We start from the raw sequence: 24,908 nt of genomic DNA, 5'->3' as shown, positions 1-24,908 counted from the left end.
TTTTGGAGCCAAAAGAAGAGCAGGGGGCTGGGTGGAGGAAGCTCTTGCCTGTGGAGAACTGGAAAGCACCTCACTTCTTTGGCATCACCGCCCCCTTTGCCAAACCTCCACCTACTTCTCCCGGGAGTCGGACGGACGTCACGGAGGACTGGGAGGGTTTATAGATGCTGACAGGTCTGAGCAGCCGTCATAAGAATTACCAGAGACCAGTTAAGTGTTTGACCACTCTTTGTATGGGGAAGTATCGGACAGGTTAATTTATTCCTTCATCCTCAGAGATATGATCAATGGCAAAAAGATGACATTTTCTATTTTAGACCCTTTTTTGAAATTGTGTTTTAATACAAAAATCTAAAACATGATTATATGAACAACATAAACCGTGTTAACCCTTTAAAAAATGGGCCGTGAAGCATTTATTTCATACTCAAAGAAATGGGTTATATCTGGGTTACATCACAATAAGCAAAACTACCAATGTAGGCACTGGCGGACCATTTCTATTGTAGAGTTAAATATCTTTTTCTTATTTTCTACAGGCGGTGAAAACACCATAATCCGTTACATTACTAGTCGAGGCCTCTGTCTCTGCCATTATGTTTGCATTGAAGCCTGTGCCCTTTTCAATTATTAATATTGTGGTTATCCAAGAGTTTGTCAACAGCATGCTGTCTGATGAATATTGTATTATGTTATTATATTCGGTGTCAAGGGGTTCGGTTATAGCACAATAAACAAACCATGAAAGCAGCTTTGGCTGATTATATTTGAAAATGGGGTTGCGCTCAACATCAAATCCCACCACTTAGGACTTTGAGGGTGGGCTCATATTCCATGATAACCTTCCTTTCAACCTAAAACTTCCCATATTTTCTGGGTTACGCAGAAGGAAACATGGCTCTCTTTGGTGCTCATTAAGGTTGAACACTCATCAAACAGACTACAAAACTAGAATAATCATGTTTCATCTTTTCAACTAAAAAGGTTGAGCTAAGAGACTGCGTATCTTTCTTATCGAGGATTTTCTCAAAAGATTCGGGGCACACATTTAGCCAAAAATGAGCTTGGTACTAAATATTTAACTGCGGCGTTTCAATGCAATCTGATGCAAATGTTAAAGCACAACATTTCATGATGAAAAAGTCATTTTAAAAACAAAAAGCTGCAGATTCTCCTTCATCCGCATTTGATTAAGAACAGCATCTGTTACGGGTAGAAAACCAAAAAGCAGTGCGTAATAGAACACTGTTAGAGATGAGATGAACGGGGAGATGAAAAAATGCAGGATTACGTAAAACTAATTTAAGACTGACACTTAACTAAAACCTCATTTGCATGTAAATGCAAGGCCGTGATGGGAAATGTTATGAAAGAGAGTTTCACGAAGACTTTTGTGGAGTTGTTGCATAGGCTGCCTGTCTGCAAGGTAGATTCAGTAGCTTATATGTTAGCCATTGGCCAAACCAAACACAGCTGCTGTCTAGACTAAGGTGGTAAATATTGTCAACTGCACTGAATGCACCACAGAAGCCATCTTTGGAAGGGCAGCGAATGCGTAAGCTGGACCAGTATTGTACTGGCCAATACTGACTTTCAGTAGTACCTGTAAAACACACAGGCTCCAGGTGTTGTGAGCTCTGTGGTGATTTTCAGAAAAGAAGGCCCAGAAATTCAATCTTTCATCCAATTCATGTCATGAATACCAGTATGACCATCTATCAAGCAGGCAGGCCAACGACTCCCAACAGGGCTGAAACTCATCTATGGTGATGAAGCTGCAGGCATTGTCAGCATGAGTGAAAACCACAATGAGGGCATGATAGACATGACCCATTTTGAACGTGAACCAACAGTAACGAGGGTGTCCAAATTCACTGCTTCGACAAATGCCAGTGTAGAGCTTTTGCTTAATCACACCCATAGGCCACAGACTCGGGGGGAAGATACTGGTGTTGCTGCCAACTTAGCTGTAATAGTAAACAGTCACACAGTTTAAATGCCTCTCTGCAATCATCTCTGTCCAAAGGAACTGCATTTTGTTTGGTTGGAGTTGTACTAGAATAGTGTTCAAGTCTTTGAACTCTGCAATAGAAATGGTCTGCCAGTGCCTACATTGGTATTTTTGCTCATTGTGATGTAATTTCTTAACACTCCATAAGTTATTTGAACTATGCACGGTTTTTAGTTTTTGAGCTATACTAATTTTTATGAGCAGATCGAGTGCAAAGGCGTTTGGATAGTTTTGTTACATTCCGCATGCAAGGTAGCGTGACATAATGACGTCACCACGAGCGTACAATGTGATGACGAAGAAAGAAAGACTAGCTCTAGCTATTATTGTTTTTATTTTAGATCGATTTAAACAGGATCATGCAAACAACAATCTCCAACGGTCATTACGGGGAAATACTCGGGCGCCACCGCGCATATCACCGTATTTTGTACCGCAAGTAACGTAATGACGTCATCACGAGCGTACAACGCAATGACGTTAAAAACAGAAGCCTTAGCTTTCTGCTGCAAAAAGAATGAATGCTCTAGCTATTATGGTTTTTATTTTAAATCGATTTAAACAGGATCATGCAAACAACGATCTCCCGCAGCCATTAAGTCAAAGGATTCATGTATATGAGCTAAACATGATCACAACAGAATTGTTCTGCAAGATGCATCCTAGTCTATTTAAATCTACAGTAAACTTGATTTAAAAAATGTCTGTTCATTGTTAAAGTGATCAGAAGTTGATACACCCCCGTCATGTGTGTGTCTGCGATTTAGGCTTCGTAAATAGTATCAATCCATATCCACTTTACCAGCATATGAGCCCTTTGGTTTGCCATCCCATAAATCTAAGAGGAGAGATGCGGTCTGCACATTGACTTTCATCAAGGCCGATTAGCCCAACAGTTTCAGACACTCTGGATGCACTGATTCCCATTTTGGAAATACTAGGCTTTATTAGGCATGGCTATTTAGCTCTGGCTTCTGTTTGGAGCACGCCTGCTTGTTGCTCAATACAGGGTATTAGCTCTAAGTGAAGGAAATGGATGTTGACAGACTGCACACGCACAGGCTGGAGTGTGGTTCTGCCATATTGGTACATTTCAAAAACCACACTGTTTTGTTCTCCTGTGTGGTTTTAGCTCTTTAGAGTTACACAAACAGGGCAACAAATGCACAAATATTTGGTCATCACCTACAGGAGAAAATTTTTCCTAAATGACTTGGCATCTTTAACGAAACTAAGTTAACAATATGGCTTTTTTAGAACTCAAAAGGTGGTGAAACACATGAATATTGTCTTAAAGGGCCAGTGTGTAATATTTCGGGGGATCTATTCGCAGAAATGGAATATGATATTCTTCACTATGTAGTCATGACGACATGATTGGGCATGTTTTTAAAGGTGCAATCTTGTCGTGACATCATGATTCAATCTTGTCATGACGTCATGATTGGACATCTTTTTAAAGGTACAATCTTGCCGTGACGACCTGATTCGGCATGTTTTTAAAGGCGCAATCTTGTTGTGACGACCTGATTCGGCATGTTTTTAAAAGGTACACTCTTGTCATGACATCATGATTCAATCTCGTTGTGACGACATGATTGGTCATGTTTTTAAAGGTACAGTCTTGTCATGACGACATGACTTGGAATGTTTTAAAAAGGTACAGCACTGGTTGCAAGCTATGTATATACTCTGGCCATGTCATGTGTGTTTATTCTTTAACATTTGCCGCTTGTCTAAGATTAAGATTCTTGAGATTTATTCATTAATATTCAACACTTGAGTTTTCTATTCCAATGGGACGTCTTAGCCAAGATTCCCTGTCTAAGCTTGTTATTCATATGTGATTATCTTTGAGTTATTTCTGGCACACTGTAAATAAGCTTTAGGTGTTCCGAGACGTTAATTCTCCTGACAGTATGTATCCGCATGTCACACATGTAACCTTCTTTCAATCAATCATCATCTTATTACACTGTTTTTTTTGATTTTATTTCATGAAGGCAGTATTCCTTGGGGTGACCTTGAACCTTAAAGAAAATCTATGGCATAGTCTGAGTGCTTCCCATCATGTCAGCAAAGATAACACCTGTACATAGCAGGACTAATAGATCAATACTGTTCTAGTGCATTGATTTGCGGATTTTACATCACGATTGTACATCACTAAGACACTCCCACGCCCTTTCTAGGTCAGCAGAGATTTTATTTCAAAAATGGAAAAATGTGTCGACATGTTGTGGCTGTTCAACTTCCTTCAAATAATCAAAATAACTAGTGAGTCTACCATAGAGGACAAGAGCTGTTGAATGCGTGCTGAGAGGGTAGCCTTTGCTGCTCATCTTTCTGTGGCACACTGTATTCCAGCCAAGTATGCACCGTCCAAATAAACAACACCATGTCGGCTCTCTGCAGCCCATCAATCTCAGTTCATCCCCAAGAGTCCCGTGAGCAGATAAAAAGCTAATCAAACCCTCCGCCTTGTAATTCATCATCAGCTGCTCATGGACACCATCTTCCATTCCTTCCCTTTGCCCCTTTTGGCAGCACCTCCATTTCTCTGACAACTGAGGCGTAATGATGCTGGCAAGCTAACAAATCAAATGCATCTCTATAAAGTCGCTACTGGCCCCATTAAGATATTGATATTTGATCGTTATTATTAGACATTTATTGAGTATTTTGATATAAGAAGACCATAATCATTCTTGATTTTTTTTGGTTTGTGCTTTTTTAAGTCGTTGCTACGTCTCTCATGGTTACATTTACATGTACATAAACTAAATAAGAATATTTCCATGGAGTACTGTGTGGGTTTCTATGTTGTCACTAGAATTCACATACCTCCAGTCAGTGAGGACGAGGACAAGATCACTAACTCCCTCATGTGGTCTGTCCCACTTCAGTGAGTCAACAACTTGCCAAATTTGTCTTTTTTTTCTGATGCCTACTGTACATCTTGACCACTTTTTTTTGAAAATCCCTAAGGGATTAAAAAAGCACTGGTGCCGGTAATGACTTCACTTTGAAATGGGTTCGTAAACCCAAAGTTTACATCTGGAGATTAACTGAATGTGAGTTTAAATGTTGTGGTAACTGATGAAAAAGCACAAAATCACCCATGCTAATTATTTATATACAGTAGTTGACATTGATGATTATAGTGGGAAATTGTCCTGCTTGTTAATAGGATAAACATTAATCCAACGATAGCAACATGGATGCACATATCCATGCATAAAAACATTCTGTTTTTTGCCCGTATTCCGAAAAAGACAATATTCCTACTAAGCTGTTTGCATGGTTAATAAAAATGAATATTCCACAAATATTCCCCTTTACATGCAGCCACGCATACTCTTATAAATAGCATTTTTTTTTAAGTTTTCCACCGGCAAACACAGCAACACCATCTTGAAAAGGTCGGCGTTGCGATATTTCCGCATATCCAAAAACCTGTTGATGTCCAGGTCTTTCATAATGTTTAAAAGTAGGTGTGTTTGCATCTCTGCAAACTGTCAGATAGTTGGTTCATGTACAACGCATAAAGCTGAACAAGCAAGAGGCCGTGTGTCGCAAACTGCCATAAAAAAAAAACAGTTGACACAAATGCGCTGTATACAGTACATGTCCAAAGAATGCTCCTAAAACCAGAATAATATCAGCATATCCCACAAAGGAGTCCACTTTTTTCAACAAACAAAGATATGTACTGAATGATACATTTTACAGTTGAAAAATACACTTAAATAAGCCCTGAAATTGTTATCTGAAAATGTTTTTTTTTTCCTTTTATGAACTGAATAGTGCAACAGAAGCCCAATTTAAAATCCAACCTTGCATCGTCCTCGACTCTATTTGGATGCATCTCACACGGCATATGCTTTCTAATATTCAGAAATATGTGAGGGAAGAGTACAAAGAAGATCTTCGGTTGGTTAAAAGCAGACTTAATGATTGTGAAGAGAAAACTGCATGGCCGGGATACAGTTATTTCCACACTTTGATGAAGGAGAAATCATTACCATTGATGTAGGTGCAGGGCATGCTGAGGATGAAAGGGACCCCAGTCCATTATTGGAGTTGCAGTTATTGAAGGTTGCCACTACAACAGTGGTGCAATCCCATTACTGCAACTGAATGAATTACGGATATGCCATGCATTCTAATTGATAGGGCAAAAGGTGGCCGGTCCCAGTGAATCGCTCGGATTTCGTATTTATGCCTAATGAATATTTGCGGAACCATGGCTGCTAACCTCAGTGGAGACTCTACAAAGGGGGGGAGGGAAATCATTTTATGGTGAATTAGAGGAAGACGGGACATTTTATGTTTTGGCCATAGCAGAGTGCTCGCCTGATGCGATGGCATTTCATGGTGTGTTGTCTTTGCTCAATTTTCAAATCCTCTGACGCTCTCAAAAGAACTCATCGGTGCAGCAAAAACTCTTGATCTCTTTGCTTTTCAGGACCATCCATGGGATTTTATGACTTTTATCTGTGGAAACAAAGAGCAGTTTTACCAATAAGCTCTCTCTTTGGTCTCTTTATCGCATTCTGTTTTGGAAATTTAATTAATTTTCAAACAGTAGGGTGTCATTTTATTGAAAGGTGTTTAGTTTTTTAACACTAGACCATGGGAAAAAGTTGAATCATACACTTCTAGGGACTTTTACTTTGGAAAATATCTAAATTAATACAGTAAGAATGTTTGATTTTCAGCATTTATGTAGTCAGAGATGTCCTGAAGTCAAATATATCAGTCATTGACAGGCATTCTTTTTTTCTAGCAACCCAAAAATCAAAGAATAAAGACATTTCCTTCACAATTTAGTGGTATTTTTTCTTTTATTTATAAGTGACGATGTAATGTTTTAAACTTGGTGAATATAATCCAATCAATTTTATTTCTATATATGTATTTTGTATGTAAGGTTCCCTTTGTTAACACCTTATTTTGAAAATTGCACGTAGTCACACGTGTATAGTTCCTTTGTTTTGGTGACGATACAAAACGGATATGACGTCACGTTACTTAGACTACAACAATAAAAGCCGCACCTTCCTTCTACTTCCGCGTAGACTCAAATAAAGCAAATATATAAATTCTGGCATTAAAAAAATCTATTTCAAAATCATAATCAAAAACATTTTTTCTTTCGCTTTTCATTTGGGAGGATATGATGCAAATTTCAGCAATCCTGATTTTTTGGTCATCATGAATGCAGGCTGGAGATATCCACCTGAGGTGTGGTAATCCAGTATGGATATTGTTCACTGGCTTCTCTTCACTCAGCTGATATCTTCACAAAGTGAGAAAAAAGGAAATGAGAGATAGTGTGAGGGCCATCTTTCTCTGGGGGGATGCACTTCAAACACATGCCCCTGAAATTCAGCCGGTGTCTGTCTCTCTCTCTGTGTGACAACATGGAAATTTTGACATTTCAATGGCTTTAGAATTCAGCATTGAGCTATGGAGCTCTGAGACTGGTCCTCTATGGAAGAGAAGGGATCTGTATTTTTACCAACTCTTCACAGAAATAAAATATTTTAACCATATAGCTATAATGCGTGTCAATTGTCCAGTAAAGCAGCAGTTTTATCATAGTAAGTCCAGAATTGGCACGTACTGTACCTTACTACAACTGTGTGGCCCATCCGGTGTGTGCTACAGGCATTAATTAATGAGGATTAAATGATGCAACGCGAACTCATGTCGACAATGGGTGTTGCGATTTAGTGCTCCTTCAGCTAAAACATTACATAACTGTATTTACGAGAAGCATCACAGTATATTAAATAAACAGCATTTTGTTTCTTTACGATATTACTGGACTGTTATCAATACCTTTGCTTTTCTTTTCTTTACCAACAAGATCAAAAAGATGCAAAAGCAAAAGAAAGACCGTGTTGATGCCAGCTTTCTCAGTGGAGAAAATCAGTATCGAGTGTGTCCACTTTCTCGACTCAAACTATGCAGGCAGTTCTCATACAGCGTCCGTAGCTATACCTACAAAAAGCGGGTCGAGAAACACCAGACTTTCGCCCAGGAGACTGCTGTACGTACCCCGAGTGAAACCAGAAGTCAACGTTGCCACTTCCAGTTATTTTAACCCAAACCACGATCTTTTCCTCAACCTAACTACGTAGTTGTTGTCACGTAACTCCCATACTTAAGTTACACCACTTCCGAAGTTATTGTAACACAAACCACAATCTTTTCCTAAACCTAAGTAGTTTTGTTGCCTAAACCTAACCAAGTTGTTTCCTGTGAAGACTGTTTATTTTGAAAAGAATGGAGCGTAACTGGATATTTGTAGGAAAACGCATGAAAAATTAGGAATCATTTTCATAAAATATACAAACCGTTGTATGAGGATACCTTGGACTGTGGGTTATTGTCTGTTTATATAACAAACGGAGCACTCTTGATGAGTCGTTGGTCTTAATTCAACTAGTTCTGTCTGACATTAGAATGACCAAGGCAGGTTTTTCAGAAAGATGATCAATCTTTAAGTTGATACGATTAAAATGTACTTGTTCAATAAAAGGACAATTGACGCCAACACTGATAAAAATCATGCTCACTGGAAACTGAGACTTTGTATCATCAGCCAAACATTAGAAAATTAGTCAGTCTATGCAATATCCTGCCATACACACCGCAGAGATTACATCATGTTCTAGTCACAACTCAAAATGTGTTGAAAAATACAGTTTTGAATACAGGCCACACGTCCCCAACATCACAAACTGAGCTGTCTTACTTTGGAATAAACTGCGCATCACACACACAGACTCAGAAAACATTCATCAATTGAAAACCATTCTGTTCCGCCATTTAAACAACGCCACGGCTTTGATCTTGGTGCAATTTCCCCCCTAGTCAAAAACTTTCCGCTCCTTTCATCTGAGCAGCAGCTGAACGAGGAACTCTGTCTGGAAAACAGGTGTTCTGCTTGTTTGATGTTAGCAAGTTTGGGTGGAGTTGGCTGCTGCTGCTACGAGACTCGGACACGACTGCTGCTGTGGATCAGGGAGGGAGCTGTCCTGTAAGGCCGTGGTGCTGAATCTGACTCTGCTCCTTCCTCTGTGGTTATTCAGCCATTTAGCTTCTGCTCTGCAACAGAGTGACTTGCACTTGATGAGCAGGGAAGTGTCTTGTTTGCTAAAGGGCACAAACATGGGACACAGCTGCTTGAGCCACTTGGACATATTGCAGAAGAGCTTTTGTTTACCTTTTTATCAACAGGACGGGAGACGATCCATTTAAACAGTTTCTTTTTACAGATTTTATGTCCTTTTGAACTTACGATTTGTTGCATTTTCCAGATGGAAAAAGATGCTGATGCTGTCGTAGTTTATAGTAAACAAAAATAGCACCAGAGTCTCTAAATCAGTGTTTCATAAACCATTCGGTAAACCATAAATGGTAAATGGACTTGCAATGATATAGCGCTTTTCTAGTCTTCCGACCACTAAAAGCACTTTACACTACATGTCAGCATTCACCCATTCACACACACACACACACACATTCATACACTGATGGCAGAGGCTGCTAAGGTGCCAACTTTGCCCATCAGGATCTAATCTAAATACTCATTCACACACCGATGGCTATGCCTTTGGGAGCAAATTTGGGGTTAAGTGTCTTGCTCAAGGACACATCGATATGTGACCCGGAGCAGCCGGGGATCGAACCTCCAACCTTCCGATTGGTGGACAACCTGCTCTACCCTCTGAGCGACAGCCGCCTCCATAAGTAATCTCCACTTGTGACCCATAGTCACAAGTGGTGTAACGATGCATCGATCTAGATCGATATATCGATTGAATGATCAACAATCCAATATCATCGATGCAAAGTGAAAACATCGATACATATCAACTTTAAGATATGTCTTTATTTTGAAATTCCCACGGCACCGCTTGTTTCACCATTTCCGTCCAAACGCAGCTCATTCCTAAACATCCAAACAGAGTTAGCAGCGTAAGGACGGCCACAGGGCGTAAGTCAACTAGCGCTTGAGCATCACTTCAACGGCGACTCACCGACAATGTAGCTGGCAACGCTGGCCATCTCATCACTCACAGTGTGAACATAGCATTAGTGTCTGGAACACCACTTTCCTAATAGATATTTCCTCATTTGGTGTTTTGATGATGGTGGGGGAGAGCATTGTTTAACACGTCGGGCGAAAATCTCCCACATGTATATTCAATGTTGAGATTACATCATTTTCAAACTCATCAAACCATAAAGTGACCCCTTCGTGCCCTGTATAGACGCCTCTGCATTCATTATGACTTCACACTCATTTATTCAGCTTTTTTCCCCTAATGTGTGACCCATCTGTATGAATATATTATATATGGAAACATTAGATTATATCACCTGCTCTGAGTCACAGATAATAAATGCGTGTTCGGGAGGTTTAGCATTTTTTAAAGCGGAGCTATTTATCCCCGGTAACATCATCCCACCATGTCATTAACGCACTTCCTCTTCGTGACAGACGGCATCTCCACGCCTGTGGAGGTCGGCCTCATAGGAAGTGAGAAAGTAGTGCAGTGCAGTTTTCTACAAGGTTGAAATAGGACAAAACAAACAGCTATGCACAGACAAACTGAGCATCAAGTTATTTTTATCAAGCAAGGAGTCATTTTGATCCACACGCTGGCACACCACCAAGACCCAGCGTATTTAGCTACATATCGATTCAACATTTAAAAGACTAGTTCACTGGCTGGATCAGATTGCGGGAGCCGCTGCCCCTTTAAGCCTTTGAACAACACCCAAATCCTGTTTTGAATAAGATTACAAGACGAGAAGTGTTTGGTTAATGTGAAGGATGTGAATCAGCATGATTCACTGACTCTTCAGTAATTGTTTAGACCCCATGATGATCACAAATTCTGTTAAAGAATCTGGGTCACATTCAATAAATGTTATGTCTGTTATGTTAACACAGATCTGGCCCTGTGTTCCAGTCATTCAAAGAAGTCTGCGATGATGCCTCGGAGGCACGACGTCAAGCTCGCAAACGGGCGTCAAATAAACATCAAAAGGAGGGTTGGTGAAGCAGGTCGATTGCCGAAAACAATAATTTCTCCTCTGTGGGACATTTTTTAACAGACGTTAAATGGGTGATATTGTACTCCAGTGAAAGATGGTGCACTTCTTTATTTCCCTGCTCTAAACACATTAATTTGGAGCACATCCTGCAAATTCAACGAGCCAGATGCTGCCCTGTGGCTGTGTGTGTTTTCCACCGAATCTCTTTATACATGCATCCAGAGAATGGATTTCACCCACAGAGAGAGAGAGAGAGAGACTGGGGGAGAGATAGCAAAGAGGAGCGCAGGAGATAGGAGGTAGACTGAGGGTAAACAGAGAGCCAGTTACTATGTAGTGACCCCAAAGCTTGGGATGGAGTCATGAGTCACTGGCTGTGTTTACTGTACACACAGAGGGACAACACAGAGGGACAACATCATTTACTGGCACACCTCTGAGAGACGGGGGCAATCAGCAACTGGTGATTTTCAGTCAGGAGGCAAGGAAAGAGGGCAGAGAGGATATATTTTCCTTGGAGTGGAGCTTCTTATAATCACATAAATATTAGGGGTGGAAAGAAAAAAAATCAATTCACCTTTTTCCCATTGTCTAGGGTTAAAAAAGTTCACAAAAATCGCTAAAAATTGTAATATAGAATCGCAATACTTGTAAAATCGGCACCCAAGCTTCTCCATTAAAGATTCCTAACGTGTCTAATTAATTTCTCACTGCTTGAACGATCAGGAGGGAATGCCGATCGAAGTACAGTATCTCCATTTTTGCCTTTTCAAATTATAACACCATTAGTGTTTTGCAAAATTGAAATCCGTGCGCACCAATGTGGAACTGAGGCCAATTAAGAGATGTTAACAGCGCTTCAGGAATGAATGTGTCAACGGTGATGCATTTTTTTTTGTCAACGAGTTATTTAAAAACTAAATTAGATTTATAAATAGTGCTGATATTCTGCACATCGACTTATTCTTTCTTTCAAAAACAAAATAAGAATCAAACAGGTTGGGACTGAAGTGTTTATGAAGTTTCATCTGTGGAATCGCCCTTGTTTGTCTGATTCTATTTACAGATGGACAGATGAAGGTGTTGTTGCGAGTTACGCAACACTGCCTTGGCTCTCGGTGGCCGCCAAAGCGTCATGTCTTGATTCTCCAGAGGGGCGGCCAGATTTCAGGTTGCAGCAGTATCTAGTGGCTGTGATGCCTCATCGCACCCGCTCCTCCCAAATCTGCATAGCAAAACAGTCCCCTGGTTGATCATAATGATCTCCAGGTTGCTCACCGTGGCAGAAGGTGTTGTGTTTAATGGTTTCATAAAAGCTTACTATTGATTTGAAACAACAACACGTGTCAGTAACAGGTCCACAGCCAGAGCAGGGATTTCTGTCTGGTGCTCAGGCCCCCACGGGGGCTCTTAGCGGGTTGGCCAGCCGGAGTGGGAGGACGGGCTCCGGAGTTATTGATTGAAGCTTCTCATAATCTGCGAGCCGGTCCAGAGGTGCTGCAGGGCTGAGCGGCGCGAGGATGTTTGTGTCTGCTCGTGAGATGCTCTGACACATAGAAGTTGCCCTTCCTGCCGTCCACCGAAAAGGTTCAGCACCTTTTTTCTCAAGCGCCGAGGTGTCAGAAAATGGCTCGTTATGTTACACGGCGCAACAGGTTGAAATTCTTATATATCAAATGGATTTTTGGAAAATAATTCTATTCCCTGCAGACACGCACTTTATGTTTTTCTACAACAAAAATGTGAAGTAAACAAATTGATTTTGGACCGCGGTGTGAATAGTCTTTGCTGGCTCAATGGGTCTAATTGTTGTTGTAAAAAAAATAAAAAATAAAATGATTGGTTGTGTTGCCTCCTGGAGAAGCTTTTGCTTTCTACTTCATGGCTCTTTGTTGCTCACATGTTGTTGTTGTTGTCTGCTCTTTTCAAAGTAGCAGAGCTTGTTAGAGGATCTCTGCACCTCTCGACTGATCACATGGCTCCTAAATCCTAATTTTCCTTCAGCTGCCTTTGTTGCCGCTCCCCTGCAACCGCTGTTGTTGTTGTTGTTGTGCCCTGTTCTTGGTTTTCCTGGGTTGTAGTTACCACTTTAATCTGCACGCACCCCCACTGGCATTGAGTATAAAGAACAAAAAAGATATCCACCAGCATTCCACGGTCACTGTCACTCTTTATCCTCCAGAACATGTACACTGGACACCAAACTGAAATAATCCAAAGCCACAGAGGGATATAAAGAAACAGAGATCCATCATAGACCGTTATAAGAAGTGTACATAGTCACTAGTATACACACAATGTATCGATATTGTATTGATATCGTGATATGAGACTACATATCGTTTTAGATTTTGGATATCGTAATATCGTGCTATGGCATAAGTGTTGTCTTTTCCTGTTTTTAAAGGCTACATTACAATAAGTTAACCACTGAGGTCCATAGAGATTTTAAGGGTCAGTTCACTCTAATCACAAACCAAATTATATTTTCTCACATACCCCAAGCAGTATCTAACTTTGTCTTCAACCTAATACAATGAAGGTGAATGACATTTTGTTTGTGGTGCCCAAAGCACCAAAACATTACATTTGCAAAATCCAACATCAACACGCTTTTCTGGAAACAATGTCCCAGTTACTCGGGATAATCAACAGATCTTGATGTGAACAAGTCATTCCATCTTTCTTTTTTTTTTTTTTTTTGTGGTTTGGCAGCATTAAGGTTGAATAATATTCAGCATGGGTCCCACTTTTAATTGGACTACTTACTCGTTAATGGCGGCAGACTTGCAGTTTGTTTTGCAACGCACAATGCATGCATAATCCACAGTTTTAAGTGGCTGCCTCTTCATTAACGACGTGTAAGTGAAATGAATGTGAGGAAATCCATCATTATCGCGACTCGCAATCACCAAACCCTGCAGCGGGTGCAAACTCATAATCTTAGGCAATTTGCATATGCAATTAGTGTAAGCTTCAAGGAAAGGGCGTGATTGACAGGACCGAAATGTTTTGCCTAGTTGGTCGGATTGAACCCAATTTAGAGAGTAACCACGGTCGACTTTGTGGGAAGTGTTGTGCACGTTGTATCTCTCTCAAGCCATTTTGAGATACTACAGCAGATAAAGAATGACAGTGCTGATCGACAACTTGACGTCAGGGCCCCGTTACAGAAAAAATGTCCAAGAGAAAGAATTTCACCACCAATTTTGCCGCCATGCTAAGAAACAAAAAAAAATCTTGATGCCAGTTTGATAGAATTTCATTTCAAAGGAGACACAGACGGACATAGGAGGCATTTTATTTTTGCTCCAGTCTTTTTCCGGCCCCCTCCTCAAGGTTAATTATCTGGCCGTGGAGTCAAAATCAATGGCAAGAACAGGCCTGAGCGTTAAAGGCACGCGCCGACTCTCTCGCCGTGCATATTGGAACGTGAGGGGACAGCCATGTTTCATTAGAAATTCAAGGCCGATCTGTTCCCAAGGAGGGGAAACAGGATGTCAAGGTAATGAGTTAATTTAGGAGATAAGGAACAGCAAATGTAATCTCTGAAATTTCACCAGCAGCAAAATGGCTCCTCGAGCCTCAAGCCCGGCCTATGAAACACAAGAGGGGGAAAAAAGTCACTTATTATCATGATAGTCTTTAGCTGTAGAGAGCAGTAAATATGGATGATCATCCTTTCAAAATATTGTAAAGTTTACCCTTAGGCTTCGCTGTAAAGATCCCATTAAACCCTCTGGTGTGAATGACCGAGCTTCAAATGCTTTCGCTTAAGCAGCAAAGTGCAGGAGTCAAACAGCTTAAGAGACCACGATCATTTCTGCCACTATCGCGGACCCCAGACTACCCAGTATGCCAGCATTATATCAAATTTAAGCAGATGCCTAGTTATTATCCCCAAGTGGGCCGGGTTGGCCCCGTGGCGCTGTGGTAATGAGTGTTTTTTCGTCCGACTGGGTGGACATGTTTTGGGAGAAAGGCCTCTGTCTGCCCCCCCAAGAAGCTTGGCTTTGAGAACGAACTCCGCACAGCACAGAGCTATATGCCTCCACATTTGCATCATCCTTCACGGGAGTCCCAAACATGTCAGGCTGCTCCATTTTTCAAGGATGAATTGGTTTGTAGAGTAAACAAGAGGAGTGGAAATTGAGGCCACTTGCTGTTATATCTCTCTGTATTTTGAGCTGTGGGTTTTCGCTGGTTGTGCTATTATACCCGGCAATCGACTCTGGCTGTGCCGGTTGGCAGTTCTCTCAAGTGAAATACATTCCTGTAGTTGAGGGGTGTAATACTATGAATTTTTTGAGTAGCTGCTTAAAAAAAAAAGGGGGGACCACCTACGTCACGAAGGATGCACGGCACTCGCACGTGTCATCTACAGTACGGCGCTAATGAGCGAGGAAGAGCATGGGGGAGGCGGCTGGCATGACAACCTACAGCAGGCAGGAGACTTGGTTGCCATGGCGACAAACGAGGATGTTTGCATCAGAGGGGAATCTCAGCGGTCGGCAGCGGAGGGCACACATGCCGCTCGCTTACTAGCAGTGATGGAGGATCGTCGGGGGCCAGAGGGAGGGACGCCTTTTCCCTCAACGCTCGCCGTTCCCACGCAATCTCTTTTCCACAGGGGGGGTTCCTGTCCAACAGGGGGATAAGGACTCACTAGTTCAACAGCTAATGACACCCTCTTGCCTTGCTGTATTAGAGAGAGAAGAATAAAATCTTCACAGAGAGGTCACTTGAAAATTATAAGGGTGTAACGCTGATTTTGTGCCTGTACATTTTGAATTTAATAAGCATGCAATGACCTTGATTGGTACAGCGATTGTGACTCGCTTGAGAAAGCCACTCACTTCACTCCAACGTGCACTCAGTTGGCGGGGAAATGGACAATGATAGAAAGTTGCATATCTGTGACAACTATTCATGCTTTCCAACACATGTTGAAATTATTGTGACACCTTTTAAATCCACCAAGGTCATTTGTGTCACGGACAGGGCGGCGCAGGGTGACACTGATTCTAATTGGCGTTTTTTTTTTTTTATCCTATCATGCCACTATATCTTACACACACTAGTGGGTGTCGTGTTGACTCATGCGTCCTCCGAGCGCGCCCAGGAGCAGCGAGTGAACTGTAGCAGAGCCAACTTACTTGGACATATTTTTTTTTTTTTCCCTCGTCGTGCTGACATATTCTGGGGACACCGACGGAGTCTCTGGAGAATTGTGAGCTTGTACAAGCTGTAAAAAACACAATTAGCCTTTTCCGCCTCGGATGAGACTCAGCATGAGTTGTGAATGTGTCACTTTGCTCAAATTGATGCGTTCGCCTTTGTGACACCCCGGCCCACATTACTTAATTTCCACCTAAAAAATGACAGCTGTTTTACTCTTACAAACTCATGAATGGGAAACGGGGCTGAAGAATGGACACCAGTAATTTAGATTCCCGGCTCATCTCCGTGCTGACACTTAACACAATGCAATACAGAGTGGCTAAATCAACAGGGGACCATAGGGGAGCACCTCTAATCTAATCATTTCAGACAAAAACACTGAACAATGTGAGCCAAAAAGACAATTACACAAAGAAAAGCAGTTGGTTAGGTCATTACTGACATTACCCTAGAGGTGAGGTGGCACTTCCTCCTCTATTTTCATTTCCACCAAGTTACTGGCTGTATTCCAAACCTCTACTACATACTACTGAGTATACAGTACATACTGCGTTCCTCAGTAGTATGCAGTATGACACAGTTAAAGCTATTTATTTTGCAGTATGCTAGGCCAGGCTTTAGACAAGCTCTTAAAGCACCGGACAAAAAAAACTCGTACAACTATTGCCATATCATCAAAAAATACAACTTCAATTATTTTTGTTAGTAACCAATGTTTGTTTACTTTATAAGCACGGTTTAGCTCCACTACCCCTTAAATTATTTATTCTAACAGCTCATGGTGAAGTAAGACAAACGGGATCATCAACGAGGGGGGATGGTAAATATATACTGGTAAATAACACTGATCAACAACATTTACTTAAACTGCTTTTTCAGTCTGTCACGGCAGTTTGTGGAACTTCTAAACTCCGAAAACGTTGGAGCAAATGTTCGAAGCGCCATCTAATATCGTAAAACTGCCAATGTTCAAAATCTACACGGTTGATTTCTCGCCTCAAAAAGTTTCAGGAGTGAATTTAGTGATGAAATAGCGACAAAAAATGTGCCGATTTTGGCTGCAGTTGTTGTGACCATAGCCTGTACCGTTCCAGCGCGTTGCATTGTGGGATACAGTAGGCGAGGCAGACTAGTCCGGTGCATACTGGAGATTTTTTTCCAAATCCGTATGACATCCGGGTATTGTTGGTATACTGTAGATTTTGCTTTTGTTTGCATACTACATGCAACAGTTTGGCCAAATTAGCGGAGTATACGGTTTCAGATACAGCCACTGCCTTGATATCAGCACGTTGAGCAGGTGCATCATGGGATGCCCTGTGGGTGGATATGCATGAGTGTTTCAGGTAAGCACAGTAAGGTTTTGTCTTTTTTAAACGCCTCATTACATTCATGAAACATTGAAAATGTCCTCCAGGGCCTCTTTTTTTTTCCTGTTGCGTGCCCTTCAGTAATAATTAATCTACTCTTTCATTTGGCAAAGGGGAATGTTTCGCCCACAATGTAGCGGCGAGGCTGGGGGCTCAGGAGGACAGACGTGGAGCACACGGGGCAAGGCTTGTGTCCCTCAGCAGTCCCACACACCCACACGGTATTAATCTCTAATAACTTCCCCACAAAGCACCTTCGGGGCGGCGGCAGGAGAAACGCTACGGGGAGATGATGCGTTTTACGAGCCCTAAGTATGAATCAGGATATTAAAAAATTGTAGGAGGGCAAAAGCAATTTCCCCCTAAAGGGGATTTTAAAATTACAGCTCTCAGACTGGAAGTTTTGCCATAAAATCATTTTCTCGTCTTTACCTATCACAATGAAAACACCTCCCCTCTGCCACCATCGCTGTACGTGTACACCCAAGATAACTTCTCTAAATGAAAATCTCTCTGACAGACAAAGCCATGAAATAAAGCGTCCTTAAATACACTTTGTACAGGCTATTGTACATTTATGGCAGGCAGTCAAAATTAATAACATCCTGTACTATATTATTTTGTAAAGACCTTCTTTGGGAAGACAAAAACCTGAATTATAACATGAATTTTCCTCTGAAGCAATTCACTTATGTGCATTTAATTAAGCAGACGTATCCAACACAGACTTGTTTTTTGACTGGATTCATTAGACATTGTTCAGGCTGTGGTGGCGCTGGTCCTTTCCGGCTCACTGCGACTTAACGATAACTGTTTTGGCCAAGTTGCAGCTGATAAATATGAATTTAAATGCAGTCGGGCTTTTGTCGCAAACCGAACAATGCTTTGGTTCTTCTGTACAAATGAAAACACCCTTATAAGCTTTGTTGTATTGTGAGCAAATGTCCCACTCATGCTCTGTTATATTCAGCAGCTTTTACACCATGTGATGTTACACTGTCAAATAAGCTGTGATGGAGTTAGCTGAACTTCAGTTGTCTTTTGTGTGATGCTTTTTAAAAAATGTTCTAAATCAAATGATTGTTGCTGTGACATTTCTATTAAATTTGCATTTATAACAGTTGGCAGATTTCCTTCTTTTCTTTGCCTAGCCATGGTCGCTGCAAGCTCAAAAGTACAAAATGATGAAACTACTCTGCAGAACTTTTAGTGCTTTCACTTTATTGAAGGTGTTTGATAGTAAATATTTAGGGAAAATCTGTAAAATAGTGTTATTTCTTTGCATAACTTTTAATGCCATCACTTTATTGAAGGCGTTTGATTGTAATAATTTTGGGAAATCTGTCAAATATTTTTTTTTCTCTGCAGAACTTTTAGTGTCATCACTTTATTGAAGGATTTGATTGTAATAATTTTGGGAAAATCCGTAAAATAACAGTATTTATTTGCATAACTTTTAGTGCCGTCACTTTATTGAAGGTGTTTGCAATGATTTATGGAAAATCTGTAAAATAACAGTGTTTTTCTCTGCAAAACCTTAAATGAAAATTTCTGTAAATGTATTGTTTTCGACATTTATTTGAATTAGGACATTTCCCTTTAATTTGCAGCCACTGCTGCCAGTCATTTGACAGCTTTTTTATAACTTTTTTATTTTTTATTTACAGTGTACCTACTTTAATGGCATTATTTGTATAAGAATAATGTATGTGTCTCTGTTTAGCTCTGTCAATAGAATGTGTATGTGTTTATTATGTGAGAGCACGTGCGTGTGGATTGATCATGTAATCTGAGTCTTATCTCGGCGGGTCTACAGAGATCAAGCAGTCCTGAGTTCTATACACCCTGTCAAACACTGAGCTTCAAATCAGGACTTACACCAAGATAATTAGCTTATCAGAGTCAGGCCTTTAAAACAACACTGATACTAGTTAGCCTATCAATAATAGCTATGAGGAGGACCTTCTCCTGTTAGTGCATTATTACTGGACACTAGGGCTGTCAAAATCGGCCAAAGTCTGAATATTCGTTCTAATAAAACACATCGGTTTGAACTACTCAAATATCTATTTTTGCACATTATGTCCATGACACGGGGTCCTAACTTTGAACTGAACTTTTGTCGGACGCACTGTTTCTAGCTATTCCTCTCACTCGCTTTGAAAGTGCCATAATGGACGAGGAACGGCTGATTCGTGAAGTTGAAATGAGGAGTTATCTCTACGGTAACTCTTCATTTCATTACAAAAAAACTAAATAAGGTGGCAGCTGGCTGGAGGGAGATCGCCTGAAAGTTTCATACATGCTGTTGGCTATATTGTATGTCATTTCCAATTAATATCACAATATAATTATTCTGTTTATAAAGTACAAACGTTGGAAGATAACAAGTACTACTCAGTCATCTTTTAAGTGGTTACATCAGTCAGTCTAATCTCAAGCTCACAGGTACATAGTTTGTTTATAATGACATAACGTGACGCTTGCTGTTAGGACACGCCGTCGTTCTCTCTGCGGCAGAGCTTAGCTTGACCTAACGTTACATTTCATTTTCAAATACTAAAAGTGACGTTGTGTGACTCCCATGCATTCAGTGTGTGCGAGGCAGACAGCCGCAGCAGTGCTGCTTTTCACAATCAAATATTCATTTTCATTCAATTTCATTTCCATCTCAATCATTCTCTTTTTCCCTGAATCTTAATTTACAACCCCCATTTAGACTCTTTAATTTGTATTCACCAGGTTGATTCCGACCAAAGTGCTACAAGTGCCAAAAGACGCTGTGAAAAAAATCGATCTAAATTCTCCCTAAAGTGTGTTGGAGTAGCTCCGTCATGAAGCACTTACTGATCATTTCTGGCCAAAATCGTATTATGATTGAAATGTCTGGGTTGAGGATGAACATAATATGCTGCCATTGTCAGGGAAAATCAATTTCGGTAAATTATTTAGCTTTCTTTAATTTGGTTTATTTAATAAGTTCGACCGATGAGTTAGAGTGTGAAATATTCAAAACAATCTCCTCTGTTTTGACCCTGGAAAGCAATCTATGTGAATAAAACTCGACTCACATTTTAAGCCTTCGATAGAAAAGACGGGATACAAGCAGATTTGCATACGAGCTCGAGGAGAGATTTAGAAGACATATTGAAAAAATAAGTTTAAATCCAATGTACATGCTTTAATTTGCAAAACATTGTAGAAAATGATCTCAGTCGGTGGTGCCACGCCGGCTCGTTAACGAGCGGTGTTCAATATTTCATTTCCATGAAGAAAACAAACACAGTTAATAGAAAACTGTGTGCAGTGCAGCCATGTTTATTCGGAGGGAATCGAAACACTGCAAGTTAATTTAGCGAGATTTCATACTTAATGATAGAAGAAGTACACTTGAAGAGCGATACATATATGAACTTTGTGTTATTCTTGTTATTTTTTGTTTTACAGAGAAAGCTGCTTCTCTCTTTGTGCGGCTGAATATATGCAGTTAAAAAATGTAAATGACAGATTGATCGGAGTGTATTTTGCTCGTTCTCATTTCAAGGTCAGTTAGATTGCATGCTTCATTAGCTTGATTTACAGTGTTCAATCAATGTATTTGACCTACTGTAGCAGTGGCACAGGACTGTCAATCAATAATCAACTCCTATGGACCTCATTATTTTATACAGGACTGAGCTCCTTAAAAAAATACAATCATGTAATCCATCAGCACATCATCATTCACTGTATTCATATATTGATTATGATGGTACATGGATGAGAAGATGGGGATTATAGGGAGGTACTTGGACACGATTGGTTACGTTATTATCACGATACGATTGGGAATTGAAACATTTTTGCGATATGCTGAGTATTGCGATAAGATGTATTGTGATTAATTACCTTTTTTCAACTGCAAATTATGCAATTTGTCAAAATCAGTTTTGTCTAATAGGATACAGTGTTCATCTCAGAGTTTTCGTTCACTTTTCTTAAGGTCAGAGGTCAAGGGACCCCTTTGAAAACGGCCATGCCAGTTTTTCCTCGCCAAAAATTAGCATAACTTTAGAGCGTTATTTAGCGTTCTTCCCGATGCGCTAACATGACATGGTTGGTACCAACCCTTATTCAGATTCTTAACCTAATTCCTCAGGTTTTCTAGTGTCATATGATACCAGTATCTTCACTCTAGGATTAAGACTGAGCCCGCTACAACCTCTGAAAGACAGAATAGTGGCCAGAATAGCGTGCTGTCGGATTGCTCAGAGGTTAGTAGTTTATATAATACAGGATCGATACTTGATGTTTGTGTATCGATACAATATTGGCACGCAAAATATTCAGATACTATGCTCTAGCAGTTTTTACACCCTTACTACCAAGAAGAGCAAAACAACTAGTCCAGAGGCATCCATCTCCACCAGCATGAGTCGTCTCTGTGGTGACAGTGTCACTGATCTGGGCACGTCCCTCCTCACAGTCGCCCACCACCAAATGGCCACGCAAGGTCAAATCATAAGAGAGATGCTATTTATAACCCCCCATTTTCGTATTGCTATTCGGAGCAGAAACAAACACACGTCTCATTATTTCTCTGTCCTGCTGCTTCTGTGACACTCACGCTCCCCTCCATCTTTTTGATAAAAACTGATCCTAAGTGAGAGGCTTCAGCCAAATGCAAAAAGGAAGCCTGACAGTTGCCCTTTTATCCTTGCTTTTGGCTTTTTGAAAAGTTTACTCAAGATTACTCGGGCCAGAAAAAAGGTTAGCGTTGCTCGGACATCAGGCTGGGGGCCTGTACTTTAAATCATTAATAGCTCTTTAACACGCCTGTTAAAACATGACGACACCTCCGGCAAAAGCTGACTGGCCACTTGATCAGTTTGGGAGTCAACATCTACGCCCGTCCACTCAAGCTTTGTGTAGGCTTGCCTTGCTCGAACACCTGTAACACTGGTAACACTGACTACCAGTGTTACAGGGGAGGGAGGCCGGACACACAGCCATCCAACGTTAAAGATCGAAGTTAGCGCTCTAAAGATATTGAGCGTCATCTTTTCTTGTAAAATGTCCGGTGTATTCAATAACACCGGTGTTGTCACAAGTTTATTAACCGGCGGGAAAATTCCCCTCACTGTGACATCCCTAGCTTGTTGTAAACAAGATCAGAAGATGTTGTGCTTTTAACAGCTATAAAAGATGAATTCATAATATCTCTAGAGCTTCATCGTGTCCCAAACTCATATCACACAATTTCAATAAAAGAGTGCCGGGGCGCCGATTACACTCAGCCAGTGCTCCCTGAAACCCGAGAGTATGAAAAATCTCCCTCTACGTGTTTCAAAAAGCTATTGCCAGCCCACAGTCCACGCTGCATCCATCAGTTGCAGGCGCAGCCTCAGCCTGTCTGATTCAGTTAGTGCTTATGAAATGGAGCATCTGCAGAAGCTCCCAGAGAGTATGTAAACATAAGCTCTGCCTTGGGAAATGAGCTGAGGGGTCATTTAGATTTGGGTGGAGGGGGCGGGGGGGAAGCATGGAGTGCTGCTTGGCTCCTCACTCTCTCTGTCACCTGGTAACAGTTTGACACACGGGAGCTTCCTGGCTAATGTATTGCAAGCGCTAGGCTAAACAGCAACACCTGAGCAACCTCAAAACCCACTCCCCCTCCCCTCCTCTCCCTTTTTCTTTCTCTCCTGTTGGCTGATCCTGCCTCCCAAGATGTTAGGTAATCCGGGAGCAGGCGAGAGGTGATAGGCCGATACTTTATTTGTCAGAGAAGCCGCGGTACAATCACCACGGATATGCTTGACATGTTTGCCAGGAGCCATCCATTCCATGTGCACTGTGCAGTAGCCATTCGGCAATCTATCAGCGAAACCTGCGGTAGGTGATAAGCCTCCTTTACAGCAAGAGGGAGTTCCACACAAATCACAAAAAATAGCAGATATTGGGTACAATATGCAACTCAAGTGGCTTTTTCAATTGTGTCTGCTCACTGTAGCTTAAAAGATTTTGACTATGAGCGGGAATTCATTATCAATTGTGAGTTTGTATAATAGATTATCAGCAACGAGGTACAGAAAGGAACAAAAGCATGCAGGAGAAAAAGTCACAGACAGAGAGGGATGTCTTGTTCCCCCCTTTCAAATGGCATTACAGCTCATTTCCGAATCAATAGCTTGCCTCTTTCCTCCCTGCCCGAGATAAACCCATCACAATTGAAGGATGGAGGAGAGTGGAGAGGGAAAAAAAAGACAGGGCACCACAGCTGGCCCATTTTATCTGATGGTAGAGAGGTGAACAAACGGAGGGATTAGCTTCCATGGGATGAAAGCAGCTGCTCGTCTTCCGTCTCCATTCCCCTCCCCTCCCCTCCTCTCCCAGTCTCTCCATCCGCCCTCACATCCACACCGTGGTCTCCCCTCGCAACCGGAGACATGCTCTATATGTTGTCGCTGATCTGATAGTGCCAGCTGCGCTCCACCCTGTACCTACAGCAGTTTACCCAGCAAACACAAAAGAGCCTTTCAGTGCACATGGCGATGAAAAACGGGCGCCAAAGATTGGTGGGAGTTGTAGCAAAGTCCCCTGTGGCGCCCACCCTTCCTGATTATGTCACCTAGACACCGATACATCAACACGATACACACCCACAAACCAAACAAGGGACACCCCGTTTCTTTGCAACTTCTGGGGGTAGCCCGAAGAAGAAAATGTGCGCTCTTACCTGGCAACACCTTCAGCTCCAAATCTGCTCGCCCTGACAAGGAGGCATCTGGAGTAGAAGGAGATGGGAGTCTTGATGAGAGAGAGTATGTGTGTGTGTGTGTGTGTTTTGTGTGTGTGTGTGTGTGTGTGTGTGTGTGAGGCTGGGAGAGAGAAAGAGAGGGAGAGCGAGGGAGAGGTGGAGCTTCGTTTGGAGGAGAGAGGGAGGAGGAGGAGAGAAAGAGGGCTGGATGATGACTCTGTCTGCCGTCTATATAGCCAGTCTGGTGGGAGCAGTTTGGACGGCGCTAGATCACCTTTTGTTCAAACACAAGCGGCGGATGCACCTCATGGATGGCTGGGGGAAAGAAACCTGGGGGCAGAGAACAGGAGGAGGAGGTGTGAGAGAGACAAGAGGAGAGACTGTTTAAGCCAGCATCGTCACGCGGCAGTTCCTAGGAATCCCTCCAGTAAGAGGGGCACTGCATCACTGAGTCCTTGGCTGTGATTGGCTGGGTAGTGGGGAGACGCCAAGGATGTTGGGCAACAGAGTGTAACCTAAGATGACCCTTTCT

The 24,908-nt window shown here is 41.5% G+C and overlaps 1 protein-coding gene across 7 annotated transcripts in view; it reads right to left on the bottom strand.

The window, feature by feature from the left end:
- The window catches only part of syt1a (synaptotagmin Ia), a 182,043-nt gene extending 157,374 nt beyond the window's left edge, over nucleotides 1–24,669 (bottom strand). For 2 of the 7 annotated variants that reach the window (XM_074625316.1, XM_074625318.1), the window contains exon 1: nucleotides 24,356–24,543. The gene's annotated coding sequence lies outside the window, so the exon portion shown is untranslated. Of the gene's footprint in view, nucleotides 1–24,355; nucleotides 24,554–24,650 lie in introns of those variants that run through there. The other 5 variants (XM_074625320.1, XM_074625321.1, XM_074625317.1 and 2 more) reach the window with 4 other exon arrangements.
- Between the last annotated feature and the right edge of the window lie 239 nt (nucleotides 24,670–24,908).

The sequence above is a fragment of the Sebastes fasciatus genome, chromosome 23 (assembly GCF_043250625.1).
Source record: "Sebastes fasciatus isolate fSebFas1 chromosome 23, fSebFas1.pri, whole genome shotgun sequence".
Lineage (NCBI taxonomy): Eukaryota > Metazoa > Chordata > Actinopteri > Perciformes > Sebastidae > Sebastes > Sebastes fasciatus.
Note: the sequence above shows the minus strand (reverse complement) of the source record. Positions and strands in the feature narration are given on the sequence as shown.